Below are 25,742 nucleotides of genomic sequence, written 5' to 3'. Positions count from 1 at the left end.
ATCATTGAGACTGTTTGTCATTAAAGACGGAAGATATGGAGGAGACATCGTGGCGGTCAAATCAAATGATGATTGATTAAGGAGACATGTGATTATACATACTATACAAACTTATGTTTTTAAATTGCTTTTTGAAATAAATTTTTGCATTTACCTTTGGCTTGCTAAATTTTTTTTTGATGTTGATCCACAGGTACCTTGAGCATGATTGGTCTTCAAAATTGATTTTTCTTCAATTCCCTGCATACATGATTTTATTATGAACTGTACACTTGTGCCTGAACTGATAAATATTTTTTTGCTGCAGAATCAGATTAGCTGCAGAACAGAATCAACAACAGAATGTGAAACAAAAAGTAAAATATGACTTATGGATCATGGATGAAATGGAAATGGCTTATGTAAGTGAAATGAAATGAGATGTAAGACAAGATGATAAATGAAATGGAGATGGAATGAATACTGAAAGAGGAAAAATTTATTGATGAAATATGATAATGGGATGAAGTGAGACTGTAAAATAAAATGGAGTGAGGTGAGGTGAAATGATGAATTTTGTAGAATTTAAACTACAGAGTGACTGTGGCTTCTTGTCACTACTTATTCAGAAAGAAAAATGGAAAATATAGTGTCAGAAACCTCTGATTTTCACTCTGTATTTTCTGTATAAGTATGCCAATCAATGATTGGTTTTCAACCTTATACAATTCCTTATTATTATTATTATTATTTTTATTTTTTTTAGGAAAAATAAAGACTAAGTTAGTGGAGAAGAAGAATTCTTCTTCACTAGCTTTATTTTAGAGTTGTCTTGGAAAATTTTAATAAACTCCTCTTTTGAAATGGGTTTCTGATTCATTTTTAATCTATGACCATTCACAAGAAGAGGAGTTTGCTTTCATCTATTGCTATGATCCTCACTGCTCCATTACTAAAGACTTTGTCAATCTCATATGGCCCAAGCTAATGAGTTTGAAACTTCCTTTGAAAATATTTAAACTCTGAATCAAATAACAACGGCCAATCTTCCACTTGAAACCTCTTTTCCTTGATATATTTGTCATGCCATTTATCCCTCTGTTGTTGGACTATACTAGTCCTTTGAACTGCTTCTTGCCTGATTTCATCAAGTTCATTTAATTGCTCCAGCCTATGCTTTTGTGCCTCTAATAAATCTAGTCCCAATTGGACTGCCATCTTGAAAGTTCTGATTTGGAACTCTATAGGGAACATAATTTGTTTCCCATAAACAAGTTCATAGGGTGTATGTCCCGTTGTGTTCCTCCATGTAGTTCTATAGGCCCGTAAGGCTTTAGGAAGCCTTTCTGCCCAATCTCTTCTATGTAGATGCATAGTCTTAGTGAAGATTCCTTCAATTACTTTATTTGTAGATTCCACTTGACCATTTGCTTGTGGATGATAGGGAGTAGATTTCCTATGCTTGATCTTGTATTCTTCCACAAGCCCTTCCACCAGGTTAGATGTGAATTGAGATCCCTGATTTGTCACAATTTCTCTTGGAACACCAAAACAAGTGAAGATGTCCTCGAAAAGAAAATTAACTATAGATTTTTCATTAGCAAAATGTAATGCTTTGGCCTCTACCCATTTAGTGACATAATCAGTGCATACCAATATATACTTTTTCTGCTTAGATGGAGAATTAATTGGTCCAAAAAAATCTAAGGCCCACATTTCAAAAGGTTTGATGAGTACCTGAGTTTGTAATGGCATTTCATTTGAGGGAGAAGGTTTCCCTACCCTTTGGCAACTGTTACATCTCCTGACATATTCTTTAGTATCTTTGAAGATGGATGGCCAATAATATCCTAAAGAAAGGATTTTATAGGCTGTCCTTTTGTCAACAAAGTGTCCACCACACAACTCATCATGACATGCTTTAAGAATCTCGGGCATTTCATCTTCTCTGACACACCTTCTGATCATAAGATCTGGCCCTGTTTTATAAAATTCGTTGGTGATCCATGAATATCTTGCACTTTCCTGAATAATTTTTCTTTTCTCTCTAGGAAACAAATGTGAAGGTAACTTTCCTGTGGCCAAGTAGTTAGCAATATCTGAAAACCAAGGAGTTTGAATAGTTACTGCAAAAAGATATTCATCAGGAAACTTATCTTCAACCGGAGAATCTTCTTCGATATTCTGAATCCTGGATAAGAAATCAACAACTATGTTTTGTTTTCCTAGTCTATCTAGCACAGTAATGTTGAATTCTTGCAAAAGTAAAATCCATCTTGTAACTCTGCCATTGGTAATAGGTTTATTCATCAAATATCTAATTGCAGAGTGATCTGTATGAACAAAGGTTTCATAGCCTGTTATATAGTGTCTAAACTTGTTAATTACATGAACAACAACTAAAAATTCATTTTCAGTCACAGTAAAATTCAACTCAGTGGGAGTCAAATCCTTACTTGTATAGTAAATGGCATAAAGAATTAAATCTTTTTGTCCCAATACAGCGCCCAAAGATGTATATGAAGCATCTGTTGAAATATGGAAAGGGAGTTTCCAATTTGGACCTCTTAAAATGGGTGCTTCAGAAATTTTTGTTTTCAAGGTTTCAAGTGCCAACTGGCAATTAGAATTCCAATTGAATTCACAATCTTTGGTAAGAAATTTGAAGAGTGGGGATGCTATTTTAGTGAAGTTTTCTATAAATCTTCTGTAGTACCCTATAAATCCCAGAATACTTCTAACATCCTTTTGGCAGTTTGGAATTGATAATTTAGAGATGACTTCAACTTTAGATTTGTCAACTTTAATCCCATCTCCTGAAATATGATGTCCTAAACAATACCTTCTGTAAACATCATAAAACATTTTTCATGGCTTAGTGAAAGGTTTATTTCCTTACATCTTTTAAGAACTTTTTCCAAATTTTCCAAAGCTTCTTCAAATGTATTTCCATAGACTGTAAAATCATCCATATATACCTCTACCCAATCATGTATCAGATTAGAAAAAATTCCTAGTACTGCTCTTTGGAATGTTGCAGGTACATTACATAACCCAAAAGGAAGTACTCGGTAGGCATAAGTTCCCCATGGACAAGTAAATGTGGTCTTATCTTGATCTTGAAGTGCTACCTGAATTTGATTATAACCACTAAAACCATCCAAGAATGAGAAATACTTCTTACCTGCTAATGTATCTAACACTTGATCTATAAAAGGCAAAGGGAATGATCTTTAAGGGTTGCCTTATTCAGTTTTCGATAGTCAATGCACACCCTCCATTTACCATTCTTTTTAGGCACAATTACCAAAGGAGAAACCCATTGGTTATCTGAAATTGGGTAAATGAAGTTTACATTCAGTTATTTTTGGAGCTCTTCTTTCACAATCTCCCTAAGATTTGGATTCATCCTTCTCTGAGGTTGTCTGATAGGTATACTATTTTCCTCAATATAGACGTGATGGATACAAGTCTTAGGATCAATGCCTTTCATGTCAGTGTATTCCCATGCAAATGTAGCAGAATGTTTTTGTAATGTTTTGATTAGCTCTTCTTGTTGTAGTTTCTCCAAGTTTTTTTTTTATGTTCAATGTCCTACCTAGAAAAATTTCAATTGTAGAGCTACCAAACTCTTCCATAGAATAGAGAGACATCTGATTAGATGACAAATATTCAACATTAGATTTTTCTTGAAATTGTTCATGGTCATATTCTGAAGATGATTCAAAATTTTCCAATGTATTTAAAATTTGACTATCTTCACTAATTTTTGAAATAGTAAAGAGAGGATGAATATCATCTTCATCATCAATCCATTCTTGTCATCTATTTCTGTGATTGCTTTTGCTGGAGGATATAGAGTAAATTTCCTTGTTGAATTACCATCATAAATATACATGTCACCAGATCTACAGCTAATAAAAGCATCAGCTGTGGCCAGCCAAGGTCTTCCTAATATGAGTGGATGTCCTCCTAGATTGTTCTTGGGAGTTAAGGTCATGAAATCAACATGATATGCCCAAGAATCTAAGGATACTAAAATATCTTCTAGCACACCATCTAGTTTGATTACTGATCTATCTGCTAGTTGCAGTAAGGTAGGTGTGTAAAGAAGATTAGGAAGCTTGAGTTGCTCCATAGTTTGTTTGCTCATAATGTTTATTGCAACCCCTAAGTCAATCAATGTATTTGGAATATCAACTCCATTGATATGTGTTTTTACAATTGGACTTCCTGGATCTGCATATTTCTGTATGACAATTTTTCCCATCATTATGTCTGCTATTTTTCCTATCGGGTGAATTCTTTTTGTTTCTTTTGCTTTTCTTCCTGATTTTTTTATGCTAAACTCCTTTATTGTTTTGGATAGAATTGGAATTTCTCTAATGGCTTGTAGCAAAGGAATTTTGATACCGACATTATTCAATTCATCTAGAAAATCATAGTTGGGCAACAAGATTTGTTTTTCTACCCCTCTATCAATTTGTAGTCTTTCAAGAAAAGGAAGTGTAGAAGTAGATGATGGTTGCTCAATGATAGGAGTTGTGTTCAATGATTCTTTTTGTTTTTTTTTTTCAATGTTTTGGTTTTGGAGGGATATTCCCTCAAAACTTTTATTGACTTTTAGAGAATCTTCCTCAGAACTGTCTTGTTCTTGAATAACTACAGAAGGTTTTTCCTTTTCTAATATCCTTCCAGATCTTAGTTGAACATCATTAAGATCTAGAGGAGTAATCATGTAAGTTGGAAATTGTTGTCCTTCTACCATGTAAGGATTCTGAGGGTTTTTATTGTTGGGGTTTGGTAATGGTTGGGCAGGTAGTTGATTTGGTTTCTGCTGAAATGGCAGTAAGAGTTGAGGGTTTTGGTTTTGCTGTTGAGGTTGTTGTGGAAATGGCAATGAAAGTTGAGGGTTCTGATTTTGAAGTTGTGGCTGCTGATTTTGTTGCTGAATATGTGGGGGAGGATAATTCTGATATGATGGAGGATATTGGTAATATTGAGAAAATCTCCCATAAGGATTTTGTACTCCTTGTGCCCACGGTTGAGATTGAGGTTGAGGTTGAGGTTGAGGCCAAGGTTGCTGCCAAGAATTCCAGTTTGGTGGGGGCTGAAAATACATTTGATTGTTAAATCCCTGATTTTGTGGCCCCTGCAAGGTCTTCTAGCAAAAAAACAAAGAGGTTCTGCAGAATTTGGGACTGTTTCTTCTTGGAAGACAACCTTAAGACTTGGGATTGAAGGACAACCCTTAGTATCATGGCTTTCTGAGCAAATCATAGGAGTTTCTACAATTTTTGCATCTAAAGGGCATTCCCTTAGAGCATTTTTTTTTTTTTTTTTTGCATTTTGGACAAAAAATGGCTAAAGCATCAGCCTCAGTTTTCTACTTGTTTTGTATTTTAAGGGTGTCTAATTGCTCACTAAGGCTTCCTAGAATGTCAGTTTTAAATTCATCAAGCATATTGTCAATTTCTGCCCTACTTACAGATTCAATTGTAGATTTGTTTACTCTAACAAGAGAAGGATCTCTCAGCCATTTCCCTGTTTTAGATTTCCCTCTTGAGAGATGAACACATAGTTCTCCTATATCATTTAATGGAAGTTGAGAGATATCTCCCTTCCCCATCATGTTAAGGATATCTATCCACTCATCTCTAATGGCTTTTAATAAAAGAGCCTTCAAGGTTTCTTCATCTAAATTGTTCATCTTTTCTCTTTTCAAATTGTAGTTGAATCTATCAATCAAATCTTCTAAGTTTTCATCCTCTCTTTGCATCATTTTGAACACTTCCTCTTTGTGATTGGTAGGCATGCAATAATCCAAGTATCTATCCAAGAATGCCTTTTTCATGTCATTCCATGTTCTAATGGATTGAGTGACTAACCCCATGAACCATTTTAAAGCAGCTCCTTTTAGTGTTGAAGGAAACAATTTAAGTTTTTGAGAGTCTTCTAGATAGTCATAAGTTTTGCATAAGACTTCAAACTCAAACAAAAATGTTTCAGGATCCTCACTTTTCAACCCATAGAAGTTTGGGAGGACAGAAGGTGAGATATTTTTCATTGTGGCATTTGTTTCCTCATCCACTATAGGAAATCCAAAAGAATTATCTATTTTCCTATCTCCTCTACCTCCTCCATTATTTCCTCTACCTCCTCCATTATTTCCTCTACCTCCTCCATTATTTCCTCTACCCCTCCATCTACCCCTTCCTCCAAATAGTGAGAATTCTCCATCTTGTTCTTCTTCTGCCATTATAGTTTCTTCAGAATCAGTATAGTGTTCAACCTACAAGGTTACTTCCTCCTCCTTTGGTTCTTCTTTTAATAGAATATGGGAGAGAGGTTCTACTTATTATTCCTCACTAGCTATTCCTAATCCTTCAACTACAATGTGCTCTCCTGTGAAGGTGAAAAAGGCTATTCCTGCTATTGGAGATTTGAAATTTTTCTCCCCTAGGATTGTCTTGGTAGATGAAGTAGGAGATTCTTCTGATTTGATTTATGCCCCTGGAATTCCAGAAGTCCTATGGCTAGGAGTATGAGTTTGGGATGGAGGTGTGCCTTTTCTTGTTCTTGGTGGAGTAGGTGGTGTTGTAAGTATTGAACTTCTACCCCTAGCTATAAATCTACCCCTAGAATCTCTTTCTCTATGCATGTCATTGTTTTTCTGAATGTAAGGATAAGGCTACCTAGTTACACTTCCCTGGAAACGGTGCCAAAATGTTTGGTCAATTTAGTGTTCTAAATTGCTCTACATAAATTATCAATCCGGGTATCGTAAATTGATGAAGTGTAGTGCACTGCTTGTGCTAGATAACCCTTCTTACTTCGTTGTTTTTGTATTTTATGTTGTTTTGGGGGTTTTTGGTCCTTTAATCCCTAGTGATTTACAATGTAATTATCAAGAACTTAAGTCTAACCTCCTTAAAGACTACTCAAAATCTAAAAAATGAAAAAAATAAAAAGCTTAAGAAAGACTTGAAAGCAAAGTTTAAGCAAGAAATGAAAACAAAGTTTCTATTCCTGTTTTACCATTATTTCCAAATCATGAATTAAAAAATGAAAGTGAAATTTGCCACTGATGCCTAATTAATTACATAAATAAAACTAAATGAAATACTTAGTTACTCTGCCTCTCAATTTTGGGAGAAGGTCTCCTTGAGATGACATTTAAGGAATTATGTACTTCATTAATCTAAAAGAAAGCAAATACGGAGATGCAACAAAAACTCATTGCGGAGATGAAATGCTCAACCACTTAGTTTAGGATGAATTATCAACTTGAAGGGTTCTTCAGAACATTCATTAACACCATGAGTTAGTAAACTTAAAAATAAAATGGCAGAGATAGTAAATAGCACTGATTAGTCTAATTGAGAATTTAAACTAGCAAAATAGTGAATGAAGTAAACTAAATTACATTACTGAGTTTCATCTTCTAACTATTAATAAAAACTAGAAAGAGATCAAGCAAATGGAAGCTACTCTAAATTATGAGCACTTTTAATAAGAAAATAATGGAAATTGCATTATACACATTGTCAGTAAGGAAATGACTATAAACACTGTGAAAGGAAATGATGAATTTACAGTTAACAAGAAGAAGAAAAATAAAATGAAATGAAACCTCCTTCAGTGCAGGGGCCCTCTCCAACTAATTAGGCTATGCTTGCTCAATCAACTCCAAGGAGACTCCTTCAGATTCTCATAAAACATATGGTCTTCATATTAAAAATAGGGACACAAAATTCCCAGAAATTACAGAGTTCAGAAGTTTATTTCACAATAAAACTATCACTACCACTACTAACTTCTACGGTCCTTTACACAGGTATTTATAAGAAAAAACATCTAATTGTTTGTAGAGAAAAACATGCTACAGTCAAACACATAGGAGACAAGTATGCAAAATTTCCTCCTCGGCTGTTGGAGACATAAATCCAAGACATGGTGGCTGTTGGATTCGATTTTACAGGTGGCTGCTGGAGTCCGTAAGTACGGGTAGTTGTTTCGGATAACGCTTCCCATCACTGTTAAACGTGTTAATTACCACGAAACAGAGTCCTGTTACCTTCGGTCTCTGCATTTGACTTATCCATTGACCGTAGTCTTATGCCATTTCCTTTGTCAACCTGGGCTAAGTGAATAGGACAAGGTCCATGTCAGGATGATTTCCAAACTGCCCATGTAGCTAGTTTCTCCTTCCGACACCTGGAAACTGTTAAAGCATGAAGGTAGCTGTGGAATAGCCGACATACAAAAACTTATTCAAACAACAAAACATAAAAGCATAATATGTAAATCACTAAATGTCCTCCTTAAGATAGTATATACAGGACATTGGCGATGAGAATGCATCTTTCTCATGGAAAAACAAAGAAAAAGAATGAAAAGGGTTGCTAAGGAAAGAATAATTTTGAGGCTCAACATGCTTCTTGATTGATGGGACTAGCCCTTCACACTTCCGTATAAATATTTAATTGTTGATTGTTTTGTTTTTAATCGCGTAGCTGGTTGACTTTATGACACTATACCATGGTGTTAGTAATTTGGGGACAGGTGTCTTGGCCTTGGGGCTAGTTCCTTCCCGCCTCTTACTAAACCCCCGAAACCATAAGTTGAGTAATTTCACTACTGTTTCACTCTACTGCTTGTGAGGGAGGTCTCTGGCCCGTTTGCTCTACCGCTCTACGAAACAAGGGTTGTGGCTCTGGTTGTTTTACAGGGGTTTAGTCTCACCGTGCCTGGACATGCTCTTCTGTGAGGGTCTCCTCCTGCGTATGCGGTCAATGTTGCCTATTCTGTGCTCATTTCCTCGGCTCTGGGTTTGGAACCCTTGGTCTCTATCTCTGGTTTCAATTTGTCTCGCCTCTATTTACGTTTTCAGTTGTAGGCTTTTGCTATTCGTTGTTGGCTACGATGCACTTGCTCCACTGTTTAATTGTTTGCTTGGTTCTGGCCACAGGTTGCGGTTGTGGAGTGGCTCGGCTCTCGGCTATCATTTGGTGGTTATCCAAAGGTAAGTTTGCTTTCCATGTTGGTCTTTTTCTCCTCGTCTCCTTTTGGCGCTGACAGCGCTTGCTCCTTGTGGGAAGTGAGCACTCTACAACCGTAACCTCTGTTCATGGGTTCTCTTCTCTGGTTCGCACAAGCTCAGTTTTCTCAGGGAATTTCTATTGGTATTTTCCTCTGTTTTCAACCCTGTTTCTATGGCTTCATTTTATTGGTTCTGATGGCCTGCTTGTTGGCCATGCAAGTGTGCAACTAGGCTCCGTTTTTGGACCTCGCACTCGGACTCCTACACTCAAACTGGGTAGGGTCGCTCCTTGAAAGTTCTGTTCTTGTCTGTTTGAGGGTTTTTGCTGTTCGTAGGGTTTATGGGACTATTGTCATGGTTTGGCTTCGACTTTTTGGTTTCTTGGCCTCACTATGCCTATAGCTTCACTATATATTTATGGCTCCGCTGATTTTAATTATGGTTGTAATGATACGGTCCTGTGGTGACCTCGCGGTGGTTTTGTTTTGGCACTGTCAACTCTGTTTTATTGCTGGGCTCTGAATATTGGACTATGGATGTTTGGCTTTGACATATATATATATATATATATATATATATATATATACAGTGATTCGGTTGATAAAAATTTGCAAAGGAAAATTGTTATGAGTTTGATTCTGTACCTGTAGCTTTGTTTTCTTGGGTGTTCCTCTGATAGTGGCTCCCTTGTTTCTCCCGTAAGCTTGCTCTGTTATGTTGCTGACTTGTTTGGGAGCTCTCCTTGCTCCAGTGCTTACTGTTCACTGTCTGTTATCATTATGCTATGGAAAAGAAAATGAATTTAATTGTATTTCGTAGAAAAGATGCTAAAGCTGTAATAGAATGGATTCAGATGTGTTTGTTCTTCAGAATGCTTTTGTGCTTTTCTTCATTCAGTTCTATGATGGTCAAAAGATTACAATCGTTGTTTCCTTTTTTCATTTTGTAAAGAACATTGGACAGTTACCAAACTGCCAGTAGTTACATTAGGTTATTTCTGAATAACTGTCCTTTCTTGATTTGTAAACTAAAAGTAAACTTTAAATAAAACTAAAAATAAAAAGAATGTAAGCAAACACTAAAAGTGGCTAAGACAACCGTTCCTAGAAATTTAAATGAAAATGAAAACTAACGAAAACTCAATCTGTTAGAAGAGACAAACTCCTAGCCATGACCTCCCTGAGCTGGATGCTCTTGCATCAAGCTCCGGGGTAGGTCAAAATTCATGGCTCTGGTCCATGAGCTCCTTGATAGAATACCCTGCACGTTGTATCTGTCCTACGTCAAGCCACGAACTGTCCTCAATAGGGCGGTTCTTCCACTTGATGAGGTACTGTAGGTACTCCTTTCTCCGAGTCCGCCTGGCCACCTGTGTATCGAGGATTCCTTCGATTTCAAGTGGCTGAGCTAAAGGAATTTGTCTCATCCACGAACTACTCTCTCCCTGGGTATCTCGCTTTGGCTGCGCCGAACTGTCCTCTTCTGGACTTGCAGTGTATGGGAATAAATCCGCCACATTAAAGATGGGCGATATTCCTATACCTGGAGGCAATTGCAGCTCATAGGCATTTGCAGAAAACTTACGCAGAATTTTACAAGGTCCATTTTTTTTGAATTTCAGCTTATTGTATTCACCCTTAGGGAATATTTCTTTGCGCAGATGCACTAGAACTTGATCCCCTACATTAAATTGTACCTCCCGTCGCTTCAGATCTGCTTTCTGTTTGTACCTTTAACTTCTATCCTATAATTTTGTCTTCACCTGCTCATGTAGGTCGTTAATTGCTATTTCAAAGTCTTCCCTGTCAGCAATTCTCCTTTCTAACTGCCCCAAATCTCGTAACTCATGCACTCCTCGGGGATGCATTCCATACAAGATCTGAAAAGGACTATTTCTTGTGCTTCGATTCGGTGAATCGTTGTAAGCAAATTCCACTTGAGCAAGTACACGATCCCACATTCGTGAATTTTCTCCAACTAGACTCCACAACAGGTTTCCTAAACTTCTGTTCACTACCTCCGTCTGCCCATCAGTTTGTGGGTGATAAGCGGAGCTGAAATTTAACTTCATGTCCAACTTTTTCCACAAGGTGCGCCAGAAATGTCCTGTGAATTTCACATCCCTGTCGGAAATAATGGACTTGGGTAAGCCATGTAGTCTGACGACTTCAGTGAAAAACAAGTGTGCTACATGGGTAGCGTCACTGGTTTTTCTGCAAGGGATGAAGTGTGCCATCTTCGAGAATCGGTCCACCACCACCATGATGGAATCAAAACCTCGCTGTGTTTTGGGCAGACCCAAGACAAAGTCCAGACTGACTGAATCCCACAGTTTGTTTGGAATAGGAAAGGGTGTATACAACCCCATGTTCTGACTGTGCCCTTTCGCCAACTGACATATCTTACACCTGGTCACATACCGCTGCACGTCTCTTCGCATCTTCGGCCAGTAATAGAAATGATTGAGCTAATCTAAGGTCTTATCAATGCCAAAATTTCCAGCTAGACCTCCACTATGTTTTTCCCAGATGATGTTCTCCCTCATCGAACATTCTGGAACACACAATTGTCCTCCCTTGAATAACAGCTCCTCCTGCAAGTTATAGTCCAGCCATGGACTATTGTTCCTCAACAAAGGATTCTGGTAGGCTTCATAAGCCTCCTTGAAATCTACATCTTTTTGATACAAGTCCTTCAGATGTTCAAATCCCAACACTTGTATCGTGCTCTCCTGCAAGAGTAGAACTCTTCTGCTTAGTGCATCTGCTACCTTGTTCGCTTGACCACTGATATGCTTCAATACGAATGTAAAACTCTGCAAGTGCTCCACCCATTTTGCATGTTTGTGATTCAACTTATGTTGTTGCATAACATAATGTAATGCAGAATTATCAGAAAACAAGAAAAACTCATTACCCAACGGATAATGTCTCCAATGCTTCAAGGCATGGACGACGGCATAAAACTCCTTGTCATAAGATGTATACTTTTGCCTGATTTCATTTAATTTTTCGCTGAAATAGGCTACTGGTTTATCTTCCTGGCTGAGTATGACTCCAATGGTTGTATCACTGGCATCACAACGAACTTGAAAATGTTTGTTGAAATCAGGAAACCTCAAAATTGGCCTCTTAGTGGTCTTCTTCTTCAATATCTAGAAGCTCTTCTTTGTAGCTTTAGTCCACTGAAAAGGTTGACTTGCCTTTTTTATTGTATCCAACATAGGTGAGTAGATTCCACTAAAATTCTTTATAAACTTGCGATAGAAACTTTCCAACCCATGAAAACTCCGAAATTCGAATAGACTCTTAGGGGATGGCCAGCTAAGTATAGCTGCAAATTTTTCTGGGTCCATTTTTAGCTCATTTTTTGTAATCACAAAACCCAAATAGACTAACTCCTTCTGAAAGAAAGAACATTTTTTCAAATTTATCAGCAACATGTTTTGCTGCAACTTCTCTAGAACATATTGAACGTGTCGAAAATGTTCTTCCTTGGTCTTGCTGAAAATCAGTGTATTGTCAAGATACACAATCACAAATTTCCCAATGAACTCCTTCAACATCTCGTTCATCAGGCGCATGAAAGTACTATGGGAATTACTGAACCCAAATGGCATCACCAGCCATTCATACAACCCTTCATTAATTTTGAAAGCTGTTTTCCATTCGTCCCCTTCTCTGATTCTAATCTGGTGGTATCCACTCTTCAAATCTATCTTCGAAAAATATGTTGCCCCACTCAAGCAGTCCATCATGTCATCCATTCATGGTAATGGAAACCTGTATCTGATCGTAATTTTATTTATTGCTCGTGAATCTGTACACATCCGCCACTCGCCTCCTTTCTTGGGAGCTAAAACTGTTGGAATTGCACAGGGACTTAAACTTTCCCGTATCAAGCCTTTGTCCAACAATTCCTGTACCTACTTCTTGATCTCTTCATTGTCTTTGGGACTCATCCAATAAGCAGCTTTATTTGGTAAACTAGCTCCAGGGATGAAATCTATGTGATGACTGATACTCTGCTTTGGTGGTAACTTATCCGGTAAATCATCCACCACAATGTCGTTGAATTCCTGCAACAATTCCTGGATTTCTTCAAGTAAGTCAGAAATTTCAGTGTGCAACAACACTGCTCTCGGTCTCCTTACAACATCATACTTTACCTCGTCATCTTCAATCTGTTTTAGAAATTCTTTTCCACCCACCAGCAACACTTTTGTCCCACTAGTTTCTGATGTTTCTTCTTCCTTGATGGGTACTAGCGTATGCTTAATCCCATCCTTGACAAACTTGTAACAATTTGTTTTCCTGTCATGAACAACTTTTCGGTCATACTGCCATGGTCTACCTAGCAGAATATGACACACATCCATGGGCATGATGTCACAAATCACTTTGTCCCTATACTTGCCAATATGGAACTCCACCTCACACTGCTCATCAACTAGCAGTTGGTGACCCTTCTGTAACCATGACACCTTATAGGGAGTTGGGTGCTTCAACCTTTTTAAACCCAATTTCTCCACCATCTCTGTTGCAACCAGATTATCAGTGCTTCCACTGTCTATAATCAGTTTGCAACATTTGCCATGTGACTTGCACACAGTCCGAAATAATGCCTTTCTTTGGGTTTGTTTAGCTGTCTCCTTTGCCGATTTCAACAGTACCTTGTTCAAGACTAAGGCCTCTCCTGTCTCTGGTACATTCTCTACCTCTTGAGGTGGTGCCTCTACTTCCTCTGTCTGAGCAACATATGCTCCTCTTTGACCAGCCTGTTCTCCTTCAGGGCACTCAAAGGACCTGTGCCCCCACTTGTGGCACTTGTAACACTGGTAGGCAACTCCTCTACCCCTGCCATTTCCCCTTCCTCTCTGGTATGGCCTTCCTCCCCTAGTGCTACCTTCCTTTTCTACTATCCCTGAGGTCTTTGAACTGCTACCCTCTTCACTGTTGTTGGCAGTCCTTCCTCTGCCAAAGGATTGTCCTTTCCCTCTGCCAGTTCCTCGTCCTCTCCTGGCATTCTGCTTCCTTGCGATCTTTTCTTCTGCCTTTAAGGCACTCTGGTATGCTTCCTCTATGGTTTTTGGAGAAAGAATACTTATCTCATCCAATATCTCCAGCCTTAGGCCATTCACAAACCTTGCTGTATTTTCTGGGGTGTCTTCAGTATAACCAGCTCTCAAATTCACCTGATAAAATTCTTCAGTATATTCTTTCACTGTCATTCCTCTCTGCTTCAAATTTTGTACCTGCCGATACAGAGCAATCTGGTAATCTTTGGGCAAAAACTTACCCTTCATCTTGGCGACCATTCTGGTCCACTTTTTAATGGGTAACTTATTCAATCTCCTCCTCTCTGCTTGGACATTGTCCAACCATAAGGTCGTGTGTCCTTTCAACTTGGTGGTAGTGAAATTAACTTTCCTATCTTCGCTGATCTCCTCACATTCAAAGTATTTGTCTAACTCACTAATCCAGTCCAACAACACTTCTGTGGACAAACTACCATCATAGTTCAGAATTTCAGGCTTTGGCTTACTGCTAGCCAACAAAACTGACCTTAAAAATTTGATTTCAGGTCCTTCTTCATCTGATCCATCTGTCGTAACTACAGCTTCTTCATCACTGTCATCCCCTACTTCCGGATCCCTTCTCCTTCCTGCTTCTACTACTGCCAAACGGGCATTCAGGATCCTAATCTCCTCCCTCGATCCTTCATCAACTACTCTTCGAATAGCTCTGCCATGACCTCTTCTTCTAGTTTCCATTTTATAAAGAAAAACAGTTAACTGTAATGAGACTAGCCCTTTACACTTCCATATAAATATTTAACCGTTGAGTGTTTTGTTGTTAATGGCATAGCTGGTTGACTTAGGGCACTGTACCATGGTGTTAATGATTTGGGGACAGGTGTCCTGGACTTGGGCTCGTTCCTTCCCGCCTCTTACCAAACCCCCAAAACCCTAAGTCGAGTCATTTCACTACTGTTTCACTCTGCTGCTTGTGAGGGAGGTCTCTGGTCCATTTGCTCTGCCACTCTGCGAAACAAGGGTTCTGGCTCTGGTTGTTTTACAGGGTTTTAGTCTCACCGTGCTTGTACATGCTCTTCTGTGAGGGTCTCCTCCTGCGTATGCGGTTAATGTTGCATGTTCTATGCTCGTTTCCTCGGATCTGGGTCTGGAACCCTTGGTCTCGGTCTCTGGTTTCAATTTGGCTCGGCTCTGTTTATGTTTTCGGTTGTAGGCTTTTGCTATTCACTGTTGGCTATGATGCACTTACTCCACTATTTGATTGTTTTCTTGGTTCTGGCCACGGATTGCGGTTGTGGAGTGGCTCGGCTCTCGGCTCTCATTCGACAGTTATCTAAAGGTAAGTTTGCTTTCCATGCTGGTCATTTTCTCCTCATCTCCTTCTGGAGCTGACATCTCTTGCTCCTTGTGGGCAGTGAGCACTCTACGACTGTAACCTCTGTTCATGGGTTCTCTCCTATGGTTCACACGAGCTCGGCTTTCTCAGGTAAGTTCTATTGGTCTTTTCTTCTGTTTTCAACCCTCTGTCTATGGCTTCATTTTATTGGTTATGATGGCCTGCTTGTTGGCCATGCAGGTGCACGATTGGGCTCCATTTTTGGACCTCGAACTCGGACTCCTATGCTCGAACTGGGTAGGGTCGCTCCTTGAAAGTTCTCTGCTTGTCTGTTTGATGGTTTTTGCTATTCGTAGGGTTTATGGGACTGTTGTCATGGTTTGGATTCGGCTTTGCAGTTTCTTGGCCACACTGTGCCTGTAGCTTCACTATATATTTATGGCTATGCTGCGTTTAATTATGGTTGTAATGATACGGTGCTGTGGTGACCTCGCGGTGGTTTTGTTTTGGCAGTGTCAACTCTTTTTATTGCTGGGCTCTGAATATTGGGCTGTGGATGTTCGGCTTTGACAGACATATATATATATATATATTTATACAATGATTCAGTTGATAAAAATTTGCAAAGGAAAATTGTTATGAGTTCGATTCTATACCTGTAGCTTTGTTTTCTTGGGTGTTCCTCTGACAGTGGCTCTCTTGTTTCTCTCGTAAGCTTGCTCTGTTATGTTGTTGACTTGTTTGGGTGCTCTCCTTGCTTCGGTGCTTACTGTTCACTGTCTGTCATCATTATGCTATGGAAAAGAAAATGAATTTAATTGTATTTCGTAGAAAAGATGCTAAAGCTGTAATATGAATGGATTCAGATGTGTTTGTTCTTCAGAATGCTTCTGTGCATTTTCTTCATTCAGTTCTATGATGGTCAAAAGATTACAATCGTTGTTTCCTTTTTTCATTTTTTAAAGAACACTGGGAAGTTGCCAAACTGCCAGTAGTTACATTAGGTTATTTCTGAATAACTGTCCTTTCTTGATTTATAAACTAAAAGTAAATTTTAAATAAAACTAAAAATAAAAAGAACGTAAGCAAACACTAACAATGGTTGAGATAGTCGTACCTAGAAATTTAAATGGAAATGAAAACTAACGAAAACTCAATCTGTTAGAAGAGAAAAACTCCTAGCCATGACCTCCCTGAGCTGGATGCTCCTACATCATTGATGGCCAGTTTGGCAATGGCACAGGTAGTGCAGGATCTGATGTACTTCTCGACATCTTGTCGAAGATTCAGCCAATAGAAATACTTCTACGATAACGCCATCGTTTTCTCGACCCCGAAATGCCCAGCAACCCAACTGTAGTGCGCTTCCAAAATCATCTTGGCATGCTCGCTTGAAGGAACAAAAAGGTGACCCAGGTGGCATAACAGGGCATCTTGGAGGTAATAATCTGGAACGTGCTGACCCTCTAAGAGCGTCTGGTATGTGTGGTCGAAATCTAGGTTGCTATTGTAGAGAAGTGGCCAATCAGAAATCTCGTGCCCACAAGAGTTGAGCATGGTGGTTAACGCCATGATCGGTGGTTGACTGAGGCAATATGCAACATTATTGGTGTTTCCCTTCTTATACTTGATATTCAAATGGAACTGTTGCAGGTATGTGGACCACTTCTGATGGTGATCATTCTGCAACTTCCCTTGTGTCTGTATGAACTGCAGGGGCTGATGGTCTGTGTGGATGACCGTTTCCTTCCCCAAAATGTAATGCTTCCATTGTCGGCAGGCCTGCACATTAGGATACATCTCTTTATCATAAGTGGGATGCTTCCGAACTGTGTCTGAAAGTGTCTCATTGTGATATGCCATTGGATGCCCATGTTGAGTAAGGACTGCCCCAATAGCATAGTCAGAGGCATCTGTCTCGATCTCAAATGGTTGTTGCAAGTCTGGTAATGCGAGCACTGGTGCCGAGCAGAGGTGATGTTTCAACTCTGTGAATGCCTTCTGTTGAGATTCAGACCAAAAGAATTTTTCTTTCTTCCTCCCTTGGTGACTTGACTCAAGGGCCAAGTGATATGAGAGAATCCTAACACGAACCTGCAGTAGAAATTGGCAAGACCCAGAAAGTTGTGGAGCTCTGTCAGAGTGGTTGGAGATGGCCAATCCCAAATGACTTGGATCTTGGCTGGATCCACATGCACCCCCCGTTCATCAATAATGTATCCCAGATACTAAACTTGGGTCATGCCAAAAGTGCATTTCTCCAAATTGGCACATAGCTTGTGTTACCGCAGTGTTTGGAGAACCTGTCGGATGTGGTAGAGGTGCTCTTCCCAACTCTGGCTGAAGATCAGGATGTCATCCAAGTATACCACTATAAATGACTTGTTGAATGGCCACATGGTGTCATCCATCAGCGTCATGAAGGTTGCAGGAGTATTCGTCAACCCGAAAGGCATAACCAACCATTCGAAAAGGCCCTCCTTGGCTTTAAAGGCAGTCTTCCACACATTGAAGGGTTCGATTGGTACTTGGTGATATCCTAACTCCAAATCGATCATGCTGAAACATTTTTCCCGCTTTAGTTGGTCTAGAAGGTCATAAATCCATGGGATCAGGTACCTATTTCGAATAATGATCTTGTTCAGCGCTCGATAGTCAATACAGAGTCTCCAAGTCCCATCCTTCTTCTATACCAACACGATTGGGCTCACACAGGGCAATGAACTCGGTTGGATGTGACCTTTCTAAAGTAGCTCCTGAATCTGCCTCTTGATTTCATCATTCTCTAGAATGGAGCGCTGGTAGATTGGTCTATTGGGCAGCAGTGCACCTGGGGTCAGATCAATGGAGTGCTTGACTTGACAGTGTAGAGGCACCTCTGCGGGGGAGGTGAAGATGTCCTCGTACTCCTCTACGACCTTGTCCATCTATTGTTGTTGTGTGGAGGGACCCTGTTTGGAGGTCATGGCCACCGTATTTTTCTTTCCTTGAGGGTGTATCATCAGGAAAACAAATTTCCCAGTTTTGGAAATATCTTACTGCATTGTTTTTTAGTAACCAAAGAGATGGCAGTAGGCGATGCTACCTCCGGTATCCTGTACGACTTATTTCCCAAAGTAATAATAACAGCACAAGGCCTTGAGTCATACACATCATGTCGCTTCTACAAGTATGGTTGGAATAATAATACATCACAAACATCAAGGGGAGCAATGTCACATAATACCTCATCCGTGAAGGGCTTGATGTTGTATGGAAGGCGACACTGCTGGCTCACACGAAGATACCGTCCTTGGTTAAGCCACCCGATGGTGTATGGTTGGGGATGTGCCGTGGTCGGTAAGCCTAGCTGCTTCACGACCTTTACCAAAATAAGGTTCTTTTGGCTCTTGTTGTTGATAATGAACTGTAGTGGGGAACCCTTTACCCACATCTGGGAGTGGAAGAGGCGCTCCTCCTCCTCTGGGTCTTCATGGTGGTGACAGTGGCGTTGGGCTTCGCATCGATAATTTTCTTCCCTTTGTCATTCCCCTTGTCAGGTTTTGACTCAGAGTCGGAACATGCATCTGATTCCAAAGCCTTTAGCTTGGCCACCAGTGACTGCTTGACCCGACACTCACTTGTGTTATGAGTGGAGCTCTTATGGAACTCATGCCATTTTCCCATGTCCTTCTTTGGCTTTGCAATGTTGTTCTTTTCTTGTGGGTTTGGCGGGTTGTCCTGGGCCACACCACCTTGCCTTTGTCCTTTTTTCTGCGGTTTGGGGGCACCTTTCCCTTGCTTCAGATTCGCAGATCCAAAGTCTCGCTTCTTCTGGTTAAACTTCTGCTTGATCTTGACAGTGTATTGGTATGCCGTGCCGCACGAGGTGATGTCCAGGAACTCTGTCTCGTCCTGGATGTACCTATGTGGGCAACCACGGTATTTGAGTACCAAATGCCGATCAGAATCGTTGATACCCAACTTTGTGCAAAGGGTATGAAAAATATTGGTAAACTTTGGCACGTCTTGGTCCCTTCCCTGCCGCATCGTGGTCCACTTTATGCATTTATCCTCATAGCTTTCGACAGGGTAGTGCTGCTCCTTCATGGCATCTCGGAATGAATTCCAAGTGGGTGCAGTTAAAAAAGGTGAGGTCATAATTTCATTCTTCTACTCACAGTAGGTTTCCCACCAGTGCTTGACGTGGGGGGGCGGCATTGAGAAGAGCGAAAGTAATCTTTTTCCGATTGAAAAAATCATGAACAAAAAAATACCCTTCTAGCAGATTTAATAATTTATCTACAATGACTGCATCTATCTGACCCTCAAATATGGGAATTTCAAAGTTAACTTGTACCTTAAAGGGCGTGGTGCTTCCAGAGTAGCTGCTGGAAGTAGATGTGTCACTCTGGGTAGCCGCTGAAGGATCTGGGCAAAGTTGTCCATCATTGCGTTCCTTTGTCGCTCGAGAGCCTCTTCGAGTAAGATTTTGATAGGATCTCCTGCCCCCCTCATCTTTCTTTTCATTCGCCATGGGAGGCCGTAGTGATTTACGTGGCTGGTATTACAAAGGTTCGACCAGTTCAAGCCCTAACTCCTTATATCTTGACCTCGTTGTGGACAGGCAAAGAAAAACAGAGAAAGAGCATACCACTCTGATACCACTGATCCAGATTTAAACAGGAATGCAACAAATTACAGATGTAAACATAAATATAGAGATGCAACAGAACTAATACTTTGTTTCATTAATGGAAAATATTGAAATATGCTTACAAATAGAAATGGAAATAAACTAGCTCGGGCGATGGTAGCTTATCTCCGAGAAGAGATGTGGCGGCTATATGCCTCTGAACTATGTTACGATGAGGCTCAAGGGCCTTTTTATTATTGAACAATAAGAGAAAACCCTAAACAACCAAAACCATAACCTGAGGAGATGTAACACTAAGAGTTCATGGGCCCCGTTGGGGTTAGTTGGAAAACCAACTTCCTAGGGTCGTGACTTGGTCATATTATCTCCGTTTGACGCGCATGATACCCCGTTGGAAATATCTCTCCGAGGACTACGACAGAAGAGCTGATTTTAATACAAAATCGCTGACGGTAGATTGCCAAAAAAACATCATTTAGGGCCTCAAAACGGCTCCGGAAGTTTAGGACTCGAAAAACTACTAAAAATAATAAATTGTGCTACAATTAAGGAAACTGAGAAAACTGAAAGAAACAATGGTGGGGGTCCAAGTGGAATTGACGGGTGGCCACCAATATCCACCTGGATTAAGTAATGTGAAAACAAAAATCGAGAAGTAGAAACAACAATATGAGTAGATCAGAGTTCAGTTTGCATGTAGCCATACCTCCAGGAATGTAGTGGAGCGATGTAGATCCCTAGCCCCAAAATTGTAGAAATTTGGGCAGGGTCCATTGAAGTGTCCTTCTCATGGATCATTACCTTGCTACAGGGGCCCACATAATTCTATAGCAGGAGGATTAGTGTCAGTCAGATATTGAGGAGTGCAAAGGAGTGTTGACAACAGAGCAAGAGGCTTAGTAGAAGAGTCAATAATAACACGATTTTCCTAGTAGATAGTTGCAAACACAATTGATTCAAAGTTTTTTTTGGATGCTTCTCTGTTGTAGTTGTTGCAGTAGCAACAACAAAAATGAGAGGTGTTGCTATAGTACATTACAAAGGTGTTGGACAGGGGTGGTTAAAAATCCCTTTCTTGCTAAGAGGGAGTGTTGAGAAGTGTAGCAAGAAAGGCTTAATTTGACTTTAGCCTTAGTCAAATTGAGAGAATTTGAATTTCCACATCAGCAGACAACTTAGAGGCAGTTAACTGAGGTGATATGGCTTTTGTCACTCAGTTAGCTCAGTAAATTCGAGTTATAGGGCTTGGAGTTCAGTTAAGCATGTGTGATTTCTAAATTTTACTAATCTAGTTCATTTATTTCTAGTTTATTCAATTAAACTAGTTCCAACTGTAGATAGAACTAGTGGAAGGTCAGTTGTGTAGTAGGGTAGCAGTCTAACTTAGTGATCATCCTGTTAATTAATCAATCAACTCAAAATAGCTAGTGCATGCAAGAAATTCAAGTTCCTCAGCTGTGGTGGAGATTCCAAGGTAGTGTATCAGTAATTATATACTAGATTGAGTGTACAATTTAGAGTATTTCTCAGGTGATCAATCCTTGGGAATTGCACAAGAAAATAAGGGGAAATATGGGCCTATTTCCTCAAGAATTACACAATGAAATAGGAGCAAGTGCAAGCAGTGCGAGTGTGGGCAATGCGAGTGAGGCAGCGTGAGTGCAGGCAATGCGAATATGGGCAGCGCGAGTACAGGAAGCGCGAGTATGGGCAACGTAAGTCAGGCAGCGTGAGTGCAAGCAATGCGAGTATGGGCAGCGCGATTACAAGAAGCGCGAGTATGGGCAACGCGAGTGCAAGCATAGTGAGAATAAGTTTACTCTTGCAGTTTTTCCTCAGAGCGAGAGATCACAATTGTAATTGTTTGTCAATTCACTTGATTAATGCAAATGGGATTAAGGGGTTTTTAGTAGATTGATTTCCCCTAGAAAAATACTATGTTTACGTGTGTTATTTCTCTTTGCATGTTTGTGATTGATGTTCTAAATTGTGAATTGAATTCTGAAGAGTAGTAGAGTAGAACTGTGTCTTGTGATTTAGATTAAAATTCTTGAGTAGTTGCAATTCTATCACCATTTTTATACAATCATTGGCTTCCATTTTTTTCAACCCACTACTAAACTGAGAACAGAGAAGGCCTAATCCCCATGAACTGACCTACAAAACCCCCTCAGCTAATTACAGGGTCTATGATATCTCCTTTGGCGCAAAAAATTCTACCTTCAAAATCTCCTCCAATTTTTTGATAAAACAGGGGGGGTGCGGCTTAGCTTTCTAATATTTTGACTCGTTCACAACTAGAGGGTAAAATGCATGAATATCGGCCAGTGGTGGAGGCGGGGGCATAGAGCCACCCGAGCTATGAGACATCTTGCTGCAAAGCGAATCTACATCCAAGTCTTCAGGAACCCTCAGAGACACATGTTTTTTTGATAATTTTTTATATTATTCATTAATATTTTCTATTTTTTAAAATACATTAAAAATGAATAAAATCAAACACTTCAAACTTATTAATTTTTTGATCAATTTTACCCACTTTAAAATATAGATTAACTACTTTATTCCAACAAATTTCAATTTTAGATTAATGTACTTCCTTATTCTAAATCACCATAGAAACTTCGTTCAACCATATGAACAAGATGTGAATCTTTCAACCTCATGAGTGAAAGAAGCCAAACACATATAAATAATTTGGTGTCAGAATTCACAAAAGTCCTCAGATTCTCCTTATATTTTTGCATTGTCTTAAGTGCCTCTCATTTATTTTAGGTGGTCCAATGTGAGCATGGAGTTTTCGATCACCGAGCTTGTTAGTTAGATATCCTATTTAATAACAAGATGGGTTGCGGGGCAACAAGTCCTTGCCAAGAGAAAATCTTGTTACAATTGCTGCATCGGTTTTGATAGAAAATTCATTTGGGCAGGTTCATGTTAGAACTGAACTGCAGGAGCAGGTTCCACTGAGCATTTGTGGTAAGGTTTGGGACCACCAGTTGGGAGTGTATCAAACAAAATATAGACCCATGAGAAAAACAAAGCAATTTTGTTAACTGCGTCATTCGAGAGCATGTTGAATAGATACTCGTGGGAATTCTTTGAATTGGTGCATTTGTTTGAAGAGAGACCAGGTTGACTATAACCCCTTCAGTAGTAGGTGGTAACTAAGTTTGTTTGGGTGGGTTGATTAGCTAGCATTTACTAAGTTCCTATTATTGCACTAACTATCTCATCTCACTTATTGAACTAGAACAATGCAAGTTGTTTCCCGTATTACACATATCTATTACAAATAGGAACATGTATTCTATATAATACACAACTATTTATTAAGCTGCTATCATCTTAATGTAAGCTTTGTACTTTATTTACCATTGATAACACTATGCAAGGATATACAATACCCATTAGTAAGAGCTTTATTTCACATGTTTCATGGATGAAAGTTTATAGCTATTAGATAACATCAAGAAAAAGGAAATTACTGCCATACCGTGTGCCATTTCTATCATATTTGCCAACAACAATGTAAACTTTGAAACGAGAACTAATATTGTTACCCGTTTTGTAGAGATAGCAAAAAAGTGATCCGATTTTGAAAAGGGGTGATGCAGAACACACATCTTTTTTAGAGCATAGTTTTTGGCACTTTAAATTCTTTTATGTACATTACGTTTTAGAATGGTAGTGATTTTCATCCTGATTTAAAAAAGTGGTAATTCTACATCAGACCATTTTTTTAAAAGACCTATTTTTTGACTTTAAATTTTCTAATGTATGAAATGTAAATAATTATTTTTTAAATTTAATAATTTTTGAAGTGGTCTTCTTCTTCATATTTTTTTTTTTGTAGTGAGGTTTTTATTGTTTTGCATATTTAAAGAAGAAGGTTGATATTTTGAATTTTCGATATTCTATATATTTATACATCGTTAATTAATATTTCAATCCAAATGAAATAATTGTCTCTAAAAAACAATAATTTTTAACAATTGACAAAAAAACCATTTTTCACACAAATATAACTAAAAAACTACACAGTTTGATAATTTTTTGTAATTTTTTGCTAGAGATGACATGTCAAAATCACAATTTTTATAGGAAAATTTTAACTAAAAATGGTTAAATAATAGTTTGTTTTGTTTTTTTTTGTTTTTATTTTTGTTTTTTATGAATTTCATGTCAAAACACTATTTTTTTCAAAAAATAATGATTAACATAAAAATGAATGCAAAAATCACATAATACAAATATTGAACAGATAACAACCATAATTGAGTGCTTATTTCTCACTTACTAATAAGTGACTCCATTTATGGATAACAACATTTATGTTTAACCAACTCCAATTATAAATAATTAAATGACTAAAAAACAATTTATTTTTTGATTTTACATTTACATGAAAACACATCCTAATGCCCAACAGTTTTATTTATTAATACATAATATATATATATATATCTATATATATATATTAGATGTACTTTTGCACTTTACAGTCTCTGAATTGAGCACAGAGAAGGTTGGATCCCCATGAATTGACCTACCAAACCCCCTTAGATAATTACAAGGCCTGTGATATCGCCTTTGGTGAAAAAACTTCTACCTTCAGAATCTCCTCCAATTTTTTGATAAAACAAGGGTAGCTTAGCTTTTTGAGCTTATGTATTCAGCTTATGTACTATGTGTTGGATGCTTGTTAGTGGATGTCTAGTTTCCCAAAGTGTTGTTGATAAGTGGCAGAATTGTCACAATAAGTGGGTTATATTTTGATACCCTAAGGATTGAATTTTGGAGCAACCAAGAGCAGTCAAGTGGGCTGGTTTTGCTGCCCTAGTTCAATGGTTTGGTGTTTGGAAAATTAGAGATAAGAGGGCTCATCATAGAAGTTATAGATCAGTTAAGGAGTGACTGTATGTGGGCAGATATGAAAGCCCTAAGAAGAGTGACAATAACAATTGATATGTCACAGGGATAGGGACGATCTAGAAGGTTGAGCAATATTCACAAACGTAGTTGTGAACAATAAATTTTGTATGCAATATGCAACAAATTGAAGACCTAAAGTATAATACACATGAAAGGAGCCATGGACTATTAGGAGGTAGATTGATGGTCTAGTTTCAGATGGAGCAACCCTATGGAAGCTAGTACTTCAAGATTTGGGGAGATCAGACTCATTAGTATAGTAGTTGCAGCGCGAGTGCAGGTAAAGTGAGAAAAAGTTTACTCTTGCAGTTTGTCCTTAGAGAGAGAGATCACAATTCTAATTGTTTCTCAATTCACTTGATTAATGCAAACAGGCTTAAGGGTTTTTTAGCAGATTGCTTTCCCTTGGAAAAATATTGTGTGCATGTGTGTTATTTCTCTTTGCATGTTTGTGCTTGATGTTCTAAATTGTGAATTGAATTCCACGGATCAGTAGAGTAGGATTGTGTCTTGTGATTTAGATTAAAATTCTTGAGTAGTTGCAATTATATCACCATATTTCTATATCGTATTAGAACAAGAATTTTGAAGTCGTTCCTCAGGAAGTTCGAATTTTTGAGCTTGAAACATATTTAGGATCATCACAAGTGCCCAAGGAGTAGCATTCTGGAGCAACCAAAATCTTGACAAGTGGGAAGTCCTTCAATTCCTCATGTATAGTGATCATTGAAGAACTACTGAGCTGTTAGGAGGCAGAGTTATGGAGCCCTAGTTTAGT

Source organism: Pinus tabuliformis, chromosome 1_2, assembly GCF_031772625.1.
Source record: "Pinus tabuliformis cultivar Carrire ecotype Pingquan chromosome 1_2, CPIR1, whole genome shotgun sequence".
NCBI classification, from domain to species: domain Eukaryota; kingdom Viridiplantae; phylum Streptophyta; class Pinopsida; order Pinales; family Pinaceae; genus Pinus; species Pinus tabuliformis.
The sequence above is the reverse complement of the archived record's forward strand: the minus strand, read 5'-3'. Positions refer to the sequence as shown.